At 41.7% G+C, this 18856-nt stretch overlaps 1 protein-coding gene across 2 annotated transcripts in view; it reads left to right on the forward strand.

Annotated features, from left to right (window-relative positions):
• Positions 1–2571: 2571 nt before the first annotated feature.
• The window catches only part of GNG2 (G protein subunit gamma 2), a 116496-nt gene continuing 100211 nt past the window's right edge, over positions 2572–18856 (forward strand). The window contains exon 1 of one of the 2 annotated variants that reach the window (XM_046009990.1): positions 2572–2772. The gene's annotated coding sequence lies outside the window, so the exon portion shown is untranslated. The remainder of the gene's footprint in view (positions 2773–18856) is intronic. The other variant, XM_046009989.1, reaches the window with a different exon arrangement.

Below are 18856 nucleotides of genomic sequence, written 5' to 3' on the forward strand. Positions count from 1 at the left end.
GTGAACCTGCTAAGAGTTTCTAAGGGCCAGAGGTGGAAGAGCTAGTCAGAAGGCAGCAGGCCAAATTCCTGGTAGATTTCATTGTCTGAAAGTGATTTTCCTATGTAGAATACCTCTATATAGGAACTAGTCTCTACTGGTTGAGAGAGTGTGTGAGAAGGAGAGAGAGAGAGAGGATTAAAGAAAGAGATAGAGGGGCGCCTGGGTGGCTCAGTGGGCTAAAGCCTCTGCCTTCGGCTTGGGTCATGATCTCAGGGTTCTGGGATCGAGCCCCGTATCAGGCTCTCTGCTCAGCGGGGAGCCTGCTTCCCCCTCTCTCTGCCTGCCTCTGCCTACTTGTGATCTCTCTCTCTCTGTGTCAAATAAATTAAAAAAAAAAAAAAAGGAGAGAGAGACAGAACTGTTTGACTCCAGAGTTACCGCCAAAATCCCCTAGTCTAAAATTAACCAGAGATTTGTTTCCATAATCTTTCCAGAAATTAATAATTGCGATTCTCATTTTTTTGTTTAAAGATTTTATTTATTTATTTGACAGAGAGAGAAAGAGATTACAAGTAGGCAAAGAGCCAGGCAGAGAGGGGGGAAAGCCGGCTCCCTGCTGAGCAGAGGGCCCGCCACGGGGCTCCATCCCAGGACCCCAAGATCATGACCTCATCCCAAGGCAGGGGCTTAACCGCTGAGCAAACCAGGTGCCCCGATTCTCGTTTTTTTAAAGGCTTGCATCATATATACTGTATTTAAATTTTTCTTTAAAAGCTCCTGGTAACCCTTGACATGAAGATTTGTGATTTGGAGGAAATTCATGTCTGATTTCCACTGGGTTGCAGGACACAGTGGGAATCTATATGTCCATTCTTTCCCCCTCCTACAATTCTGTTTGCTGGTGGTTCAAAAGTAGTTCTTTATTTTTAATCTTAAAACAATCCATTTTGTAATTTTCTGATGTTAGTGAGTTGACATAAGGGTCCTTTTTGATCAAAGATTTCCAGAAAGAGAAGCAAACACTGTTCACGGACAATTCAGTCAAAACACAGGGTATACTAGGACTGTCTCGGACCATTTCATAGAAATTAAATTCTGTACCTTCCCTGTTAATGTGCTGTAGTCTCAAGGTGGGTTAGGAAGACCTGCTGGAGGATTAAGGCAAGACTGGATTTAAAAAGGTGGAGCGGGGGATTAACTCCGGTTGGTTAGGGAGGATTAGCTTTCGGTGCACTGAAAACTAGAGGTTTCTTAACAGCACTGCCGGGATGCTGGAAGGATTTTTCCCATGCCCCCAGGCCATGTTTAATCTGTAGTTTCCCCAAAGCAGCTTGTATTAATACTGAGGCTGAATAAATTGTCACCAAGATCGTGGGGGTGTAGTGGTGAATGTACTAACTTTGGGGGAATCCAGAAACCAAGGAAAGGTCCTCATGTGACCGCTGATGGTCAAAGTCCCATGCTGTCTCTGAGCTCCCAGATCCTCTAAGAATAATAGGAGCTGATACGTATTGAATGCTTTCTAAATCCCAGGAACTATGAGCATTTTGTGTACATCTCTTTAATCCTCACAGTCTCCTGTGGGCTGGGACTATAATCCTCTCTGTTTTGCAGATGAGGAAGTGAAAGGCCACAGAAGTTAGTTTCCCCAAATTCATATGGTCAGTATGACCGCTTGGATTCCAATCCTGGTAGACAGACCGCTTGGATTCCAATCCTGGTAGACAGACTCCCTTACCCTGAACATTACACCATGTCCTAAAATGAGGGAAAAGGATTAGAGGATGGTGAGGGTCCGTAGAGCCCTACCAGTGTGAGTCTGTGAGTGTGTAGGTGGGGGGCAGAGGCAGAGATCTCTCTCTAGGCTGGGAATACACGCCATTCAGATCCAGCCCATTCCCTCACACCACTGAGAATCTTTTGGGAATAAGTCTTCACTGCTAGGCTACAGGTAGCAGTGTGGGAGTTGGTTTGGCTCCCATGCCCCACAAGGATACTTAATCAGGGCCATTCCTTTCTGAGCATGTGGGTTAAGTAAGACCTCAGTGGTAGTGGGACCTAGGAGAAATAAAACTGCCGGAATGTTGGCCACAGAGCAAAATGCTGCAGCAAGAAGCTGCAAGCTGCAGGCTCCCAGCCGGCTGCCTTGAGAGGGACCACATAAATCAGGAGCAGCCACTGAGGCTGGTGCTGGATTTCAAGGCCAGAACCTGGCCAGTGGCTGTGGCCCCCCAAAAGCAGCAGCAGGAGCACCGTAAACAACAACTGGCCAGTGCAGGCCAAGCAGCCGGCTGCAGGAGGGGAAGCCGGGGGGGCGGACAGGCGGTGGCTGGAAGCTGTCGTGGAGGTGAGGGGAGTGAGAAGGGGGAAGAAAGGAACAGAGGCACCTGAGGGATTTGGAACAAGGGGGGGAGCGGGGTTCTGGTCACACTAGTGTGAGCCGCGCAGGAGGAGGCGAAAGCTCGAGCTTGAGTGAGAGGGAAAGAAGCAAGCGGCGAAGAGCTACCCAGAAGAGGAGGAAGTGGGAGATGCGCCGCTTCCTGTAGAAAGCATGATGATTGAAGACAAAGCTGGGTGGGGACTAGTCCCTGGGCTGCAGGCGCCGCTGCTACACACGCACAGCGCACAGCGGCGGCCGCTCCGTGGCAGCTCCTACTACTGCTGGGCTGGGCGGCGCGGGGCGGGCTGGGCGGCGCGGGGCGGGCTGGGCGGGCTGCTCCGGGGCTCGCCTGCACACTTCGGCTCCCACACAGGAGACCAGCCGCTCTCCGACCAGCCGCGGGCGCCAAGGTAAAGGGGACGCTTTTCCGCTTGCTCCTTTTTCCGTGAGAAAAGGACCACCGCCTACGGTTTTTCGGGACAGATTTCTGAGGGAAGATAGGGACTTGGCTTCAGGATTGGGGGGAAAAGGATCAGGATGGGTTCTTTTAGAAGGGCTTTTGAGAATGACCAAATTTGTAGCACATTCGCCTTAAAAAAAAAAAAATCATTGGCGTCTAGCTTTAGTGATTCGTCAGGAAAGCACGCTACATGCAAGGAGCCCTTTGCATAGTTCTCTTGGAAGGAAAGCAGGGATCAGTTGAAATGAATTGCTGTGGGCTCATCATCTGAGCGTGGCAGTCCCCTCATTTTGAGGGTGTAAATGGTGGAAAATGTTGGTTGCATTATCTTTCTTACATATTTCACTGAGCTGTCTTCTGTTTTGCAGTATAATGACTATGATTTTAGTCTTTTTCTTTCTGTTCTGTTCTTTCTTCCTTTTTTTTTTTCCGTTAAATCCTTTTGTACTCAGGATTTGCCAACAAAGACTGGAATAGCGTATGTGAGGGGCAATATTTACCATTTTAAAAAAAAGGTGTCTTCCTCCCTGGGCTCTGTGCAGCTATTTTCAGGGTAGCCTCAGAAACAGCTCCCATTTGCCAGTAGGTCTCCTCCTAAAGTTGCATCTTTTCTCAAAGGAGCCTGGCGGGTTTAACTTGTCCAGAATCAGATATGTATGGATTTGATGTTTCTGTGGATTTTATTCATCTGTAGGTCAAGATGCATATTAACTTCAATGAGGAACAAAATGTGGAAGTGGAGCTGGGTTATTTCTTTACCTGTATACGCCGTAAACAGAGCCAAATAGTAAAATCAGAATGCAATTTTGTTCCTTGATTATCTTGAGCAATGGGTTCTGTTAATGAGAGCCTATTACCATGACTCGTTCAGATTTATGAATGATACGTAAAAGTCCAATAAATCGGTCTAACAGATGGGAAAATGACATTGTGGGATTTCTTTGGCAGGATATGGAGGAGGAAGAGTTTAAGACCCTAGTGAAGCATGCTTTAAGAAATTAAGCTTTGTCTCCAACGGAAAGTGTGGGTGAGCAATAAATGGTCATTGATAAAAGGTTTTTTTTCTTGAATTTTTAGAATGAAAGGAGATACATTTTCAAAGGAAAGAAGGAATTGCTTATAGTGGAGTAAAAGATAGTACAAAGGTCATATTTAGACACTCAGATTCTTAAAATACAGTTTTTTAAATCGTACATATGCCATTGAGAGTGAATACGCTTCCTCCTATATCACCATTCTCAATTATGAAGAGCTGTAAGCTCTCTTTTTTAATGCCATCTTTCTGAAATCGATTTGGTGTCTCAAAATTTGTGGTGTAGCAGCACATTTTCAGAGATAAGAATCCTTAGTCACTAAAAAAAAGTCACTTTTTTGAGCTTACTTATTAAATTAAACTTGTACTGTGCCTAAGGGGCAAAATATCACGGGTGTGGAAACCATGGAGTTTCCTTGCGGATTCATTGAATTTAATCAAACCTGTAGGCAAGATAAGTCATTCCCTTTCTTTCACAGTCACACCTCCCATTTCCCTCCTAAAGAACAAAATATGTAAAGATAATCTTCCACAGAGGAGATGGAGGGTAGATCTTGGATCCAGAATGCCCCTAATCGGAGTTCATGATCAAGCCGCCTGTCATTAAATGAAGTAGAAAGTTGGGAATCTGGGCTGTATGAGGATGGGGCTCACCCCTTGGGTACTTACTCTTCTACAGGCTGGATATTCACTAGATCGTGCTAACACCCTGCTTTGTTTGGGGATGTGTACACAGTCTGTGTTATTCTCCTCTGTGTGTTTCACAAGAGTGAGAAAATGAAACCTTGGCCCTTAGGCACAGGGGAGTCAAAAGGACGCCCCCATTCTCTTTCACAAAACAGCTGAGAGTTGCCTATTTTCTACACCGCACAAAACATTTCCTTAATTGTTCAATTCCATCATGAAGCACAACATTAGTGAGTAACAGCTGATCAGTAACTGTGATGGTAGAAGGTTTAGGAAAAAGATAAAAATGCTTCAATGCTATAAAATGAGACTCTTTCCACTTGTTCTGGCCATATGGAATATTGAAAGACATAATGCTTTTGCCCAGAGTATTCCGGGGCCTTTGAGGGAGTCGACCTACACTGAAATTTTAATCATTTGGTTTTTTTTTTTTTCTGCCATATGGCCAGTGGCTGAGTGGAAACATGACTCCATTATTTCGTGGCCAGCCCTGGGCCTCATATGGTGGGCACGGAGTGAATGTATTTGGTTGATGGACTTTTTTAGCCACTTCAGAAGGCAGGTCTAACTTTTAAGTATAAAAGCTTTGTTGTCAAAGCAGAAAGCCAGTTCAAAAAGACAGCTGTGGGTAAAATAAAAGAACATGGAGGAGTGAAAAGAAGACGGGCTTCCGAGAGTCAGGCATATCTGCCTTTGAATCCTACCGCTGGTTTTTACTATTTGACCCAGTACATTAACGTATAAACTTTAGTTTCTTCGTTGTAAAGACAAGTTAATAGTGCATCATCAGGGTTTGATTTTTGTTCGTGTTGTGGTGTTTTGGTTTTGCTTTTGTGTGTGACTATGTGAGTGCCTGGTACCTAGTAGGTACTCAGTTTTCCTTTCCTGGTGGCATAAGAAAAGTTAGCATGTTGTCCACTTTTGCCACCACCGCCAAGGTTCCAGGAGACATTTTTTTTGTCTTTATTGGGGTAAAATATGTATAACATAAAATTTCCCATTCTAACTATTTTTAAATAAACCTTCTGTGGCATGGAGTATATTGACATTGTTGTATAACCATGACCACTTACCCATCTGCAGATCTTTTTCATTTTCTCAGACTGAAACTATTCCCACTAAACAATAACTCCCCATTTCCTTCTCCCCACACCCCCTAGCAACCACCATTCTTCTCTCTGTCTCTAGGTACCTCATACACGTGGAATCCTGTAGTATCTATCTTCTCCGGCCTGGCTTCATTCATTTAACAGTAATGTCTTCAGAGTTCATCCATGTTATAGCAGGTGTCAGAATTTCCTTCTTTTTTGGGGCTGGACAATCGTCCATTGTGTGTATATGCAATGCGTTGTTTATTCATTCATCTGTTGGGCACCGGGGTTGCTTGCATGTTTTAGCCATTATAAATAATGCTGCTGTGATCATGGGTGTACAGTTATCTGTCTCAGTCCCTGCCTTCACTCTTTTTGGGTACCCAGAATTGAATTGCTGGGTCAAATTGTAATTCTGCTTAATTTTGTGAGGAATGACCGTACTGTTTTCCACAGTAACCGTACCGTTTTACAATCCCATAGCAGTGCACTGGAGTTCCGGTTTCTCCTCATCCTCACCAACACTTGTTATTTCTTAGGGACTTTGTCTTTCTTGATAGTAGCCATACTAAGGGGTATGAATTGGTATTTCTTTGTGTTTGACATTTGCATTTCCCTAAGGATTAGACGTTGAACATCTTTTCATAGGCCTAGTGGCCATTTGTAAATTTTCTTTAGAGAAATGTTCACTCAAATCCTTGGCTCATTTTTTAATTGGATTGTTTTCAAGGAGACATTTTAAAATGGACACATCTTAACACAGTGTGTCCTAAAGATCCTGATTATAATATTTGAATGTCATCTCCTGCATATACCAGTATTATCCCTGCCCAAGTAAAATACTTCTCTCAGAAGTAACTTTTAAAATCAAGAGGAGAAAGTAAGAAAATCTGCATAGCTCCTGATAATTGGTGATATCAAGAACCTGATGGTGAAATCCAGTCCCTTATTGTAGACAGTTCCACTAGTGACCCTTCTGGTCACATGTGGACCAGGCTACCACAAAGGAACCACTGGGGCACTGCCCTTCCAGCGTCTTTCTAGTTTCTTCTCATCAGTTGGATGAGAAAGAAATGCTTGATAGTTGGCAGTGTCAGGAAAAGGGAAGAGCCTCTGAAGTGCTAACTTGTTTTCCAGCTCTTTATAATGGAGAGGATTAACCTATGGAGAAAGGGCTATACTCGTTAAATAACAATAGATTTCTGAGAGAGGTTTCTACTAATGAAATGGGATTCTAATCTGAATTTCACTTTTGAAAATGGAGAATCCTTCTGGGTTTCATTTCTCACTATACATTTCACCCCTGATTCTGAAACTGGTGAGGCAGTATATGGCCAGGGCTGAGGAGAGTTGGACAGGAAGATGAAGGGGGGACTCTGTTAAGAGAAACAATATCTGGGATTTATGGTGTTGGTTAGAGGTTGACCTTGAATGGTTTGAAGAGCTCCTGAATGATCATATGTGAAATTCTTATAATGCACTCTTTGTGTGTGTTGGTTGGTTGAATAATGAACCCCATTTTGTTTACTTTGCAAATCTGTTTTTTCTACAATTACCGGGTTTACTAGATCCAGGTGGAGAAGGGAATTACAGAGTTGTGTTAAGACTTAACCCCTGACCTGTGACCTCATGGAATGGTACAACTGAAAAAGACCTGGGGATGAGCTTGGCATGTATCAAACTCTCCACGGTGGGTAATAGAAGTGGCCCAGAATTTTAAGTTACGTTTTTAGAGTTGCACAGATGATTAATGCCTTACACTCCAATTCAATCTCCATTTTACCTCCCTCTGTGTTAGGTCAAATGGACAGAGAAAGTCTTTATACTTTGTCACTTTTAAAATTTTAAAACAAAATTATTTTCTTTAAAAAGAAGACCATAATGTTTAAATTTAACATTCTATGTAAGTATGCAGTTTCTGTGTTCAAATTTATTTCAGTGTAAAGATGGCACAGTGGAATTTGAGATTCAGATTTTCAGATAAGAGCATTAGAGATGTATAATGTTCCCCCAACCTCTTATGTTAAAGAAAATAAGTTGTATTTAATGGGAGTCATTGTTCAGACAATCCCTAGGGGACTTCATTAAACATTAAAAAGAGGGAGTTCAATCTTAAATTCTGGTGATAACATGTTTCTTAGAAATGGTACCACTGTATGCCAAGGTTTGAGATATGACAGGATCAGCTCTTTGATCTCTTGGCAAATATATGTAAACAGTCAAGCTCTTTCTGGAGAGGCTTGGGAAAACCAGTCCCTTGACCCCTTCCTCCCTGTTCCTTTGGCTTTTCTTTGTCTCCCTGCAAGCCTGGTTGTCAGGGTCAGACCTTCCCACAATCCTCTCCTCAAGCACCTTGCATTCAGAGCTAATAAAGAAGCTCTGGAGCTGGGTTCTACTGCAACATCAGCAGGGCCGTTGCTATTCTTCAAAACCCCTTTTCTTTTTTCTTTGAATTTCATATTTTACTATCCCCTATGCATTTTCAGTAAATCCATTAAGCCCAAGTCCTATTTTTATTTATTACAGGTGACCTTGCTTTTGTTTGTCTGAGAAGGCATATATTACAGGCTTCCTCAGCCTCATTACTTACCACCTTAAAATTTCTCTGTGTCTCCATTCATTCTCTTTCCCTGTCTTCCTAGGTCAAATTAACACAGCCTTTTGCTCAAGCTATGAGTAAACTCTACTTGCACTCTCTTTTCCATTTCCTTTTACATTTAGGGGACTATGTTCTGACAGTAATTCTATTCCTTTCCTACGTATTTGGTTCCTTCCCTTTATTGGCCCTTTCCTCTTTGCCTGCCTCTGGCCTTTTCCTCTCTGCCTGTAATTAGTTCACACATATAAATTTAAAATTAAACCTGCCGCCCACAAAGCTTCCCCTTGACTTTTATAACCTCTACTAACCTATTCTCTCTCTACCCTTAGGGGAAGAAAAATAGTTTTCCCACTACCTTTCTAAGTTCTCATCTGGGAACCCTGTGATTAAAAAGAGAAAAGCACACAGGTTTATTAACATGTTATACCTCATGTATACCCAGGGAAAAGTGAGTAACTCTCAGTGGTGGCTTAGAATTCAGGCTGAAATACCATCTTCAGCTAAAGACAGACGAGGAAGAGTGGAGGAGGACAGTTATGGGGAGGTGACCAGGAAAAGTATGGTAAATAAGAGTAAGATTTTTTATGCAAACTTAAATTCATGCCTGTCTACTGACTAGAGTCTAGTGATTTAGTCATCCTTTCCTTTCAGGTAGGAGAGAGAGGCACCCTTATAAGTGGAGATTTCCTTTATAAATGTAAATTTCCCTTACACAGGCGGTAACTTCTAGTCTGTTTTCAGAATTTCTCCTGTGTCTGCTGTTTCCCAAAATAATCTGCTCAAAATAATCCTTATGTCAAGGAGGCATATTTTGGGGTGGCACATTCTGTCACCCTTCATAGTTCTCTGGAGGCTCCCAACTTCCTCACTGACTCCCAGGTTCTATTCCCTAAATACATTTGTTCTCAAGATTTGAATTTTCTGCCCCTTAATTTCTCCCTCTCCCTTTATCAAATCTTTTCTATGATTTCTGTCATTATCACCATGCAGGTCAGTTCCAAATCCGATCCTTCATGCTGATCACTCATCTGCTTTCTAAACTTGTACATCAAGCACCCTACAAACATTCAAGCCACCAAAAATGAAACTTAAGTGTCCAAATCTGTGCTACCATTGCCTTTCCCCACTCAAAACCAGCTCTTACCTGATTCCCTGACTATTAGTGACACCCTATTCTCTCAGTCCCTCATTTATAAAATCTCAATTTCGGTGTTTCTCAAAAAACAGTCCAAGTTATAGCCAATCCCATAGCTTTTTGCACTGTCATTGGGAACATATCTTGACACTATCTACTCTTTTCCATGTTGATAAAATTGGTGTCTTAGTTCAGGCCCTCCTAACCTCCAGCTAGGCTGGCTGGTTTGTGTTCTTGCCTCTCCCTAGAAAAACTTTTCTACTTCCTCTTCCACACTTCACCCCACAGTCTTATTCTCTGAATAGCCAATTTCATTTGTTCTGTAGATGCTACTTCTTCCATGAAGTCTTCCTGCGTTTCTTCTCTGCCCTCCCCAGTAAGAAACAATCTGTACCTCCCCTGAAATCTTTTGTTCTTTCTTCACAGCAGTTAGCACATTCTAGTGTGTATAATGGCAGTCTGCATTTTTCCACTTCCACCAGCTCTTTGAGGACAGTGGCCACACCCAGTTCTATCTTTGTCTTCCTTATAGTGCACAAATACAGTTTTACAGGGTTTTTTTGTTTGTTCATTTTAAATATTCTGTTTATTTATTTGACAGACAGAGATCACAAGTAGGCAGAGAGGCAGGCAGGAGGAGTGGGGGGAAGCAGGCTCCCCGCTGTGCAGAGAGCCCAATGCAGGGCTCAATCCCAAGACCCTGAGATCATAACCTGAGCCAAAGGCAAAGGCTTTAACCCACTGAGCCACCCAGGTGCCCCTGTTTATTTGTTTTTAATTTCAGTTTTATTGTGGTATAATTGACAAATAAAATGGTAAGATATTTAAAATGTACAATGCGACAATTTGGTACATGTATACATTGTGAAAAGATCCCCACTGTTGAGTTAATTAATACACCCCTCACTTCACATATCTGTTATTTTGTGCATGTGTCCCTGTGTGTGTGAACATTTAAGTTCACAAATGCAGTTTGTTTATAATTTGTTTATTTAGTGAACTTTCTTTTGTCACTAGGATAGATATTCTAGGAGCTCTCTAGGAGCTCAGAAACTACAGGGGAAGCAGGCAAATACTGACATAATTACACTCCAGTTGGTCAGCGTGTCCACAAGTCTTAACTGCATGTCTGCAATGTGCCACGTGTCCTGCAAGGGGCCGGGGAGACTTGGATGAACAAAACAGGCCAGTTCTTTGTTTTCTTGGAACTCACATTCTAGTGTTGGGAGAGATCCAGTAAACACATAAACAAATGGCTTTTAGATCTGGCTGCTCATTCAATATAACTGAGGGGTACTTTGGGGAAGAAAAAAAAAGTACCCAGGTCCCAACCTCAGCCCAGGCAGATTAGATCATAGCCAAGTGTGGACCCCATCAACAGAAACATGCTCTAATACAAGAAAATATCCGGTAGTGAGAAGTGTGGAGATGGATGAAGATAGAAACAGGTTGAATGATGGAGATTGTGCATATGATGGTAGTGGTGATGGGAATGTATAATCCCTGAAGACCTCTCTGAGGAAGCAATATTTGAATTGAGACACGTGATGAGGAGAACACCATGTGAGGATCTGGGGAGAGAAGGTTCCCAGGCAGGTGCAGGTGCCTTCCTGATGTAAGGATGTGGTGAAGTCCCAGAGGAAATGTGTTCTTTTCATCTACGTGTATAATAATCTATGAAATAGGTCTTTCCTCTCCAGAAAGCAGCTTTTGCATTAAACTAGGCAGACTCCAAATGCAGCACACTTGGTGGCTCTGTTGAGTACTTGGTCTGGGTTAAATTTTATTCAGATCAAATTGATTCTCACAGTCAGGAAGACTGCTTTGTTATAATTATATTTTTCCACACTACAGTCGGCACTACAGGGCTTGTTATCTGAATTAAATGCCAACGTTATTGTTTAAAATAATCTTAGGAATTGGTATCATCTCTTAGATGAAAAACGTAGAGAAAGCAATGATTTCTGCCTTTCATTCTGTTCAGGGGAACCAAGGAAAACCTTGCAGAGGAGTCATTCAAACCACACAGAGTCAAGTGCTTGCTCATGGTTGAGCGAGCAAAGCTCAACACCTTTCAGCAATCAAGTTGAAAACTGGCATTTGCCAGGCATGCTGTTTGTGCTGCTGTGTGCTGAGTACTTTATGTACATTACTGTTTGCCATGAGTTTTGAAAATCACCCTATGAGGTGGGAAGGAGTGTTTTTCTATTAGGGCACTTTTGGCTGCTGGTAAAGGAACACCATACCAAAATGGCGTAAACAATGGAATTTGCCTCAAGAGGTCCTGAAGGAAAGGTAACCCCAGAGTTATTCACAACTGGGCACTGTTCTTAGCAACCTGGATTCTTTCCTTCCCGCTGTTCTGACATCTTCAGCAGGTGGGTGCACTCTCTTAGGCTTCTCCCCTCCCCATGCTGAGGTGGCTGCTTTCAGACTAGCGGCTGGATTTCAGTATCTAGAGGCACAGTGAAGGGACTCATTTCTTTTCACATACCTCTTATTAGTGTGACAGAAAAGCTGTCTCCAGCCAAATTCCCCTCACAGTTCACATGCCTTATCTCGAGAGACTAAGCAGATGGAACTGCTGTGTCTAGCTCACGTGAGAGCTTCCTCCTGAGGCAGTGGGGGTGGAGGGGAAGATGGGGGGTGGGGGGGTGGGGAGGTGGGGAGGGCAGCCCTTCCTCTCCGGAGAGTGCAGCCACCAGATCCCAGAGAAAAGGTCTGGTTCTGTTAGCAAAGAAGAAGGAGTTAATGATTATCATCGGCCATGGTGTCATGGAGTCCGAAACCATTATTACTCCCGGTTTATAAGTGAAGATATCAAGGCTCAAAAAGGTTAAATAACATCAAAATCACACAACTTGGAGTTGGACAGTGTTTCCATGCATTTCTCATTGAAAAACTACAAAGAGCTTGTTTTTGTTCATGGTGGTGATCTAGGTAGATTGGAGAACGAATCCTGAAAGCAAATACAAAATGGCTAATGTGAGACTTAGTAAAGAATGGCCTTCTAAACATACCATTCCAGAAGAAAATACATCAGGTCCTATGAAGCAGTAAGAATATCATTTAATGTAGACAGCATTTAATTTAGTCTTGCATTATCTCCATTGTGAACACACACACACCTACACACACACACACACACACACACACACACACACACACACTTAGTTTTCCTGACTGGTCAGTGAAATCAGTTTGATGTGAATAAAATCCACTCTGGGCCAGGACAGGAGCTAGAGAGGTTAAGGGCTCTGTGTATGGCGCCAGACTTAAATGAAAATTGTTTTCTCTCGAGAGGTGTGTATTTTGTTGATTACAGCACCTGTACAAGAAGAATGACTCATCTCTGGAATTCCTGATGATGAGTTATTTCGAAAATTGGTTTTCACTTTCCAACTCTGCAGGCAGCAGTCACTTCCATTACTTTTGTCTCTTCTTCATGGTTCCTACTTTTCACGGAGGTGGTGGGTGTATTTGAGAGGCCCCATAGATGAGGCAGCCATAGTGGAAAGGGAGAACTTTGAAGTGGAATGGCTGACATTACAGTGTTTTGACTGCTTGTCTTGAGGTGTGCTTTCTTTGCCTCCTCATCAGGGCAGACTAAGGATTAATAGTAGGAGTACCTTTTCTGTAATAAATGATGGAGTGCTTCCTACTCATATTTGCATTTTTAAACAAGAGAGTAAAGTTAATTTCTAGGCTTTGCCAACAGAACTCTGTTTAAGAAGGGTGTTTTTCTGATCTGTACAGAAATGAGAAAAATTGTGAAAAAATTTTAATAGGAAAAAAATATCATTTTAGAGTCTCTTGGGAGAATTGATCTGGTCCTTTGCTTTTATAAAAAAAAACTCATAGGGGAGACTGGGTGGCTCAGTGGGTTAAGCGTCTGCCTTCGGCTCAGATCATGATCCTGTCAGGGTCCTGGGATCGAGCCTGCATGGGGTACTCTGCTCAGCGGGGAGCTTGCTTCCCCCCCCATCTCTGCCTGCCTATATGCCTACTTGTGATCTCTCTCTCTGTCAAATAAAATAAAAATCTAAAAGAAAACTTATAAAAAACTCATAAATGATTGTTGTATTTAGGGAACATTGCTGTCGATGGACATTAAGTGGTTTCACTAAGAAGAAAAAACTTGCTATTGAATAGCCCCTAGATTTTAATTAAAATAATATAAAAGGTAAGGTGAAAATTTCTAGGTAAAAAAAAATTACTTGTTTTTTACTGTGTCTTAATCCTCAAATATGGGCTTAATACATAAGCAAGCATCGTAGTTTGGAATCAGAACCTCTTGAGCAAGTTACTTTCTATGCTCCTGGTTTCATCATCTATAAAATGGGAAATAATAATGACAATACCTACCTCACAAAATTGTCAGGAGAAAATAATATTAAAATGTTTATGTAGCATAGTGCATGACATATAGTAGCTATTTAGAAGTGTAGCTGTTCAATTATTATTGTTACCACAGAGCTGGAGTAGAGCGTCTTTTAATCTATCAATGGGATTTCTATCAAATTCTAGCAGAAGTGATTGTTGGCCCAACATGAGTCACAGGTACAAAGAACTTGGAGTAAGGAATCACCTGAGGAGGCCTTTTTCTCTGGGGTAGCCAGATGTCGATGTTTTGACTTCAGCCTTGCACTGTTTGTCCAGTAATTTATACCCTCAGTCATAAATATTTCCTGTTTTCCTTCTGGATTCATGATAGGCTTACTTTACACTTCTCTGTCCACTTTAGTTAAGTGTAGCCACATCTCTTGTATTAGCCAGTAAAATGAGGGTAGAAGGGCTCTTTACCACTTCCAGGAAGAAGCTTCTGAGAACCAGGATGCGATTGCTGCCCTGGGCAATTGGCAGTGGTAGAAGCACAGAAATGGGGGCTGCACTCTTAAGCCTGGGTCTTGGGGTAAAGACAATATGAGGGGGGGGGTCCTGTCCACTGACCTGCAATGCGCATGTAGTGAGAGTGAGAAATAAACTTTGGTTCTACACCAAGATTTTGGGGTTGTTTTTTACCATACAGTATAACCTAGCCTATCCTGACGGATTCATTCTGGTTATCCCTTCAAACTCTAGAGGAAAAGTATAGTATTGGTAACAGTACATAAAATATGTAGCCATTGGGAAACCGTAATTTCTAACAACTATTGTGTGTGTGTGTGTGTTATGTGTTGTGTTCTATGTAAGCATCAGGAGATAGAGTTTTAAGTTAAACAGATTTAAAAGTTTCCATTTATATTTCTTTTAAAGTAAGGCTTTTATCCAGTTCACGTGGAGGAAAACTGACATACCAAAATTACCAATCTTTTTTTTTTTTTTTTTTGTAAGAGTGAGTCAACCATCTTGCCCAAGTCAGGACTCTGAATTCTAGGCTCAATGCTATCATTGGAAAATGGTCCCTTTCATTGAGAGCTTACCTAGAATGATGCCTTCTGAAGCAAAGAATCTTTCCAAGATAACAGACTAAGCCACACCCATGGCCTTTGTCTCTGATAAGAGGGCCCTGTAGCAGTTATAAACAATGACACTTGCTACGTAGAAGGTCTTAAATAATGCATATTGAATAAGTGAATGGAAGCAGTCCACAGTTTTTCCAAATGTCTGGACTCTTTCATGTTTGCACTTTTAAAGATTCATTTATTTGTTAGAGAGCATGTGTGCATGTGTGCATGCAGGGTGGAGGGGCAAAGGGAGAGAGAGAATCGCGAGCAGACTCCCTGCTGAGGGGCTCCGGTTCATGACCCCTGAGATTATGACCTGAGCCAAAACCAAGAGTGGGACCCTTAACCGACTGTACCACCCAGGCACCCCCATGTTTAATGTTTGTATTTTGGACATTGGTTTAAAAACATCTTGATACTAAAACATACCTCTCTTCTTTTTTTTTTTTTTTAAAGATTTTATTTATTTATTTGACAGAGAGAGATCATAAGTAGGCAGAGAGACAGACAGAGAGAGTGAGAGGGAAGCAGGTTCCCTGCTGAACAGAGAGCCCGATGCAGGACTCGATCCCAGGACTCTGAGATCATGACCCGAGCTGAAGGCAGCAGCTTAAACCACTGAGCCACCCAGGCGCCCCCATATACCTCTCTTCTTTTGTAACACTTCGCATGTGTCTGACATGTGCCCACAGATTTAGGCTATTTTATTTGATATTTTTCACTGCTGCTTTTATTTTACTTGATTATTTCATTTGGGTCTCTAAAACTACATTATGAAATACCTTAATTATTTAAATTAGGGACAGATTAATTATCTCCAGTGTACAAACTCAAATTAATTTCATTATTAACCCAAGTTTTAAATTGATTAATCTTGGAGCGGTTAAGGAACCAAGTGGGGTTTTTTTGTCATCCTCAAGGAGAAGGGCATATTTGATTTGATGAATCTCTCTCCATCATAGCAGTTATGCTAATAGGGGCAAGAAATTTGCAAGAAAACTTTGAATAGATTTTATAAACCACCCAGAAACCGGTGTGTCTGGGGCTTCTGGGAGAACAATCTGTGAGTCATTTTAAAAAACAAACACACTCATAATCACAGTGCATGTTGTTACCATGGTAATTAGGCCTGTTGAGTTGGCTTGCTTATGTTCCTGTCAAGAGAAGAGGGGGAGAGGAACTGAGAATTCAGAGCTTGGACTATGAGCTTCTATTTGCCTGTTGCAAGAGTGAGTTTAGGGGGTTCTTGAAAACGTACTGGCATAGTCATCCTAAGAGGGAAGTGAGGAAACTCTGGCATCCTGCCTTTGTTATTGAATATAAGTTAGCCATATTAGTGTCGGGTGTTGTGATTCACAGGAGAGAAAAGGACCATTTGGTGTTCTCTCGGGGAGAAGGCGGAGGCGGGGGGAGTAGGTCCTTTATCTGATGTATAATTATATATAAGTCTCTAAGGTCTACCTAGGGAAGTGTCTTGTGTGCAGGTCCACAGGGCTCTAATGATCTTCTAAAGGCACCAGATACCACTGGCAAAATGTTCTAGTGGATTAAGGGATCTGTGTTATAAAGTGTCTTATTCTAATATGGGTAGACACTGGTTTCAGTGAGGCCATAGTTTCGGAGCTGATCCCCAAGGAGACGAGGTTTCTTTTCTCTAGTTTATGGAGTAGATGTGACTTTTTTTTATCTTGGACAGTCATCTTATAATACAGGCCCAGATTAGGGAAGTCCTGTGAGCTCTGACAGATCGGCCTCCATTCCAGAAGAAAGTAAAATCAAAATACCACGTTTGTTTGAGGGGGCTACCTGGGTGGCTCAGTCGTTAAATGTCATCATTCGGCTCAGGTCATGATCCCAGGGTCCTGGGAATGAGCCTCCTATCGGGCTCCCTGTTCAGTTGAGAGTATGCTTCCCCCTCTTTCACTCCCCCTGCTTGTGTTCCCTCCCTCTCTCTGTGTCAAATAAATAAAATCTAATAATAATAATAATAATAATAATAATGGTTGTTTGAGGATAATCAACAGAGTTATTGGGCCAGTGGACTTAACAGTAGAAGTGAGTCATTATGATTCTATCTGAGGGACAAACAACAGCCTTAAATTAAAGATATGAGTTAGTGCATATAAAGCTGTTTTTAATTGTTTCTAAGTTTACTTGAAGAGGTCTAGGTATCCTCTTCAATGGAGAATTTTAATATGTTGACTAGAGTTTTATTTTTTTTAGAGTAGTCCTTGAACACATATTAAAGCAGATTTTATTTAAAGCTAAAGAACTTTTCTGTATTAAAACTATTTTTCAGAAGCCTTGAAATAAAGTGCCATGAAGTATGATGAAAAGGTCATACAAACTCAGGGAGTTGGTGTGTGATTTATGCCCTTGAGAAGATATAATAACTACTTCTTGAAATTGTAGATTTCACTTTTTCTCTCATATATGGACAGAAGGCACGTGTTGCTCGAACTTTATTCTCTGCTATCTTAATTTTCTTAAAATTACTAAACCATGCTTAACTTAATTTTTTTCTGGTAAAGTAATTCATGGTGATTATTGAAAATTTGGAAAATACTTAAATTATAAAGAAATGATCCCCTCTGTTGATTAGGTTGGGGTTGAACTGCATGTAACAAAGGCTTGATTTCACAGTGGGGTGGCAGAAGTTCTTTCTCTTTCACATAATAACCCAGAGGTGGGTGGGTCCAGGGCTGGAAACATAGCTCTGTTCCCCAGGATCATCCAGGGCTTTTTTTTTTTTTACCATGTCAGTGCATCATTTGAGTGTGTTTCTCTTGCTTTTTGATCTGAAGTGGCTTGCCCTAAGGATCCACTTATGACCACCAGGAAGGGAGAACATTGGAAAGGAGAGGGCATGGCCCAAAAGTTGCACAAATCATTTTTGCAGCCGTCCCACTGAACTTTGTCTCATAGCCACACACTTTGAAGAAATGGTGCCTGGGAAAAGTAGATATTCTTGACATGTAGGATTCCTACCTTAAAAATCTGTTATAAACCTAGGGGCGTCTGGGTGGCTCAGTGGGTTAAAGCCTCTGCCTTCGGCTCAGGTCATGATTCCAGGGTCCTGGGATTGAGTCCCGCATCGGGCTCTCTGTTCTGTAGGGAGCCTGCTTCCTCCTCTCTCTCTGCCTTCTTCTCTGCCTAGTTGTGGTTTCTCTCTGTCAAATTAAAAAAAAAAAGTTATAAACCTAGAAGAGCAGAACAGATAACTGGCCATATCTAGCAATTCCTGCTACTTCCATTGTCCCTGTAGGATAGAAGGGGCAATATGCTATTTACATTTTGATGTACCTTCTTCCAGTCATTTTCCAGAATAATCTAGATCCGAAAGATTATAACATTTACTAGAAGATATTATTTGTGATATATTAGAAGAATATTATATGTGATAAAGTATATTTGAGAAATATATCTTAAAAATATACTGAGGTCACACTATATATAATTTTGTATTTTTTCACATAACTTTATATCATGTGTATTTTTCCTCATCATTTAAGGTTTTGTGTATATTATTTCAAAGGTCCATCATGTAGAGTTTTTGTTTTACTTAATAAATTATGTTACTTGGGGTGCCTGGGTGGCTCAGTGGGTTAAAGCCTCTGCCTTCGGCTCAGGTCATGATCCCAGAGTTCTGGGATCGAGCCCCACATCGGGCTCTCTGCTCAGCAGGGAGCCTGCTTCCCTTCCTCTCTCTGCCTGCCTCTCTGTCTACTTGTGATCTCTGTCTGTCAAATAAATTAAAAATAAATAAATAAATACATAAATTATATTACTTGTATTTAGGCTATTTCTAACACCTTGGCAAAAATTCTTTGTCTACCTTTCGGATTTTTTTCTTTTTAATAAAGTCAAGGAGTGCTATCACTAAGACAATGATTGAGAATGTATTTGAGGATCTTGATGAATAGAGTCAAACTATTTCCCTGGGAGGCTGCTAGCACCAATAATGCTGGGCCCTGAGCCCCCTTGGACAGGCTTCTTTTGCAAGTCCCACTAATCATTGTTATCCCTAGGGTTCATTCTCTGG

Source organism: Meles meles, chromosome 6 (assembly GCF_922984935.1).
Source record: "Meles meles chromosome 6, mMelMel3.1 paternal haplotype, whole genome shotgun sequence".
NCBI lineage: Eukaryota > Metazoa > Chordata > Mammalia > Carnivora > Mustelidae > Meles > Meles meles.